This window comes from Trichosurus vulpecula, chromosome 6 (assembly GCF_011100635.1).
Source record: "Trichosurus vulpecula isolate mTriVul1 chromosome 6, mTriVul1.pri, whole genome shotgun sequence".
NCBI lineage: Eukaryota > Metazoa > Chordata > Mammalia > Diprotodontia > Phalangeridae > Trichosurus > Trichosurus vulpecula.
Genome location: NC_050578.1, coordinates 90,225,320 through 90,228,082, shown reverse-complemented (window position 1 = coordinate 90,228,082; position 2,763 = coordinate 90,225,320). Strand labels below are relative to the sequence as shown.

Sequence of the window (2,763 nt, the reverse complement as noted above, 5' to 3'; positions counted from 1 at the left end):
TCGTGAGAAACCAAAATGGTGAAGGGCCATAGCGAAGCCAGGTTGTTTTGGAGGTGGGTGTTAGCATCCCCTTCCCACTTCCGACCCCGTCTCCCTTAACCTTCTTCTCAAAACTCACTGCTCAGGACCTTGGCGTGTTTTCTTCTGTGGACAGTCTCGTGTGTCGGGTGCCTGGCGAGGGCACATAGTTTGAGGGCGAGGAAACCCCGGGGGGGGGAGAGTTATTTTATTTTATTTTATTTTTTATATGAAACACTTGGCACCACTGAAGTGACCGAATGAAAGACTCTATAGGGGTGTGTAATTCATGGATCCATAAGCGGTTTCCTTTACATGGAAACGAAAAGACTCCAACATTTTTGACTAAATCATCTAAAGACAGGATGGACAGAAAGCTGAAAAGCCAGCATACAAATTTGAAGACACTCAGAATGTCCGAGTTGGATGGTCAGATGGCTTATTTTATCTTGGAACTGTCAAAAAAATAAACATTGAAACAAAGCTGCTTCATCATATTTGAAGATAGTTGTAAATCTTCAGTTCTCTGGAAGGCCATACAAACAGGAGCCACTGGAAGTGGGGCAATGGTCTGTACGATATGTCAGGAAGAGTAGTCCGAAGCTCGTAATAAAATGGTTATATGTGCTAAGTGTGGGCAAGGGTATTATCAGTTGTGCCATATGCACCTCATATTGATTCCAGTGTGATTGACTCTGATGAAAAATGGCTCTGTGGACAATGTGTTTTTCCAACAATAACAAAGAATGGTGGTGGGCTTAAGAAAGGACCAAATGCCAAAGCGTTACAAGTCATGAAGCAGACTTTACCCTATAGTGCGGCAGACCTAGAATGGGATCCAGGTCATAAAACCAATGCTCAGCAGTGTTACTGCTGCTGTGGAGGCCCTGGAGACTGGTATTTAAAAATGTTGCAGTGCTGCAAATGTAAGCAGTGGTTTCATGAGGCTGGTGTGCAATGCCTTCAAAAGCCAATGTTATTTGGTGACATATTTTATACATTCATTCCTCCCTTAAAATGGGTACATGTAGCATACCTTTGCCTTTACAACCTAAGTGTTATTCACAAGAAGAAGTACTTTGATTCTGAACTTGAACTTATGACTTACATTAATGAAAAGTGGGATAGATTGCTCCCTGGAGAGCTGGCAAGGACACCAAAATCTGAAAGACATGAGCATGTTCTGGAGGCATTAAATGATTACATGACCATGTTTATGTCAGGAAAAGAAATAAAGAAGAAGAAACATTTGTTTGGATTGAGAATTTGTGTTCCTCCTGTGCCATCAAATGTGGATTTTAAAGTGGAGAAAGAACCTGAAAGAACATCTCATGAATTCAAAATTAAAGGCAGAAAAGCATCTGATACGAGGGATATAAGTAATGGTGTAGAAAAGAAAGGAAAGAAAAATCTGTAAGTCGTCCACCTGGCCCATATAGAAAAAGATGATTCAAAAGACTTCTGAACCATCTTCTTTGGAAAAGGAATCACTTCCAGAGAATCCTACCTTGGATTTACCTTCCTTTATAGGGAAACCTGATGGAACTACACATTCATCCTTAGATGTGGACCTCACAGGTGTTGCTAGTACAAAAGAAACTACCTCATCTAATATTTCCAGGCATTATGGGTTATCTGACTCCAGAAAGAGAATTCAAACAGGATGGTTATGGCCTGCTGCAATACCACACCTCCAGAGGAGAAGGGGGTGCCTTCCTCAGAAAGCACCCTAGATGCAGAATTCTGAAATTGTGAAATATGATGAAGGCAAAGAAGATTATGAATTTGATGAACTTAACACAGAGCTTCTTAATAATTTAGCAGATCAGGAATTGCAGCTTAATCATCTAAATAACTCTGTTATCAATTATTTTGGTACTGCAGGTAGAATAGCATTAGGTGAAAAATACAGCATATTGGCTCACTGGATAATGCTTGATGGAAAGGTGCAATATCTGGAGGAGTGGGAAGGAGCAACTGCATCCTGACTGTAGGACTGAATGAACATTATGTTCACTGCACTCACATCTTCGGCAGGAACAGTTCAGAGCCCTCAAGGAGCTGGCTTTTACTCTCTTTCTGAAAACACACATATATACACACAACCATACAACTATACACAACCATACAACTACACACACACACACATACACACACACACATACACACACATACCAAAAATCACAAGAAAATATTAGCCTTAACATGTACCTGTTAACAAAATGGATATTGTCATAAAAATCTCTTTTAAAATCAGAACAGAGACATAATTTTTATCTGAAGATTTATAGATTGTTTCTCAGATAGAATATTAAAAGGATTCAAACTCATGAACGGCGTTAGATAATTTTTCTAGGTATTCCATTGAGTCAGTTGTTGTGATAGGTGGGTGTCAGCACAAACACATCATGTAGATAGCATAAGTCTTTGTAGAAATGTCTATTTTGTAACCAAAATGTTTGCAGAAATGAATTTCTATTTCAATACCTTTTAGATTTCTCAAAGTGCAGTGTATGTAATGCTTATTGAAAGAATGTAAAATATTGAAATTTTTCTTTCAATCAATGTGTAAAAAAAATATATTGAGCCTATAAATTGCAAAAAAAAAAATGTTTCAAATCCTTTTAAAGAAAAACTAGCTGAATCTACATAAAGGGGAGGGTTAGGATATTACCTCTACCACACTATAAATACACAACAGCAATATGCCCATCATTAATCTCTTTAATGTCCTTTGAGTGACCC

The 2,763-nt window shown here is 38.5% G+C and overlaps 1 pseudogene; it reads left to right on the top strand.

The window, feature by feature from the left end:
• The first annotated feature begins 278 nt into the window (after positions 1-278).
• LOC118854509 lies at positions 279-2,006 on the top strand (annotated as a pseudogene).
• The last annotated feature ends 757 nt before the right edge of the window (positions 2,007-2,763 follow it).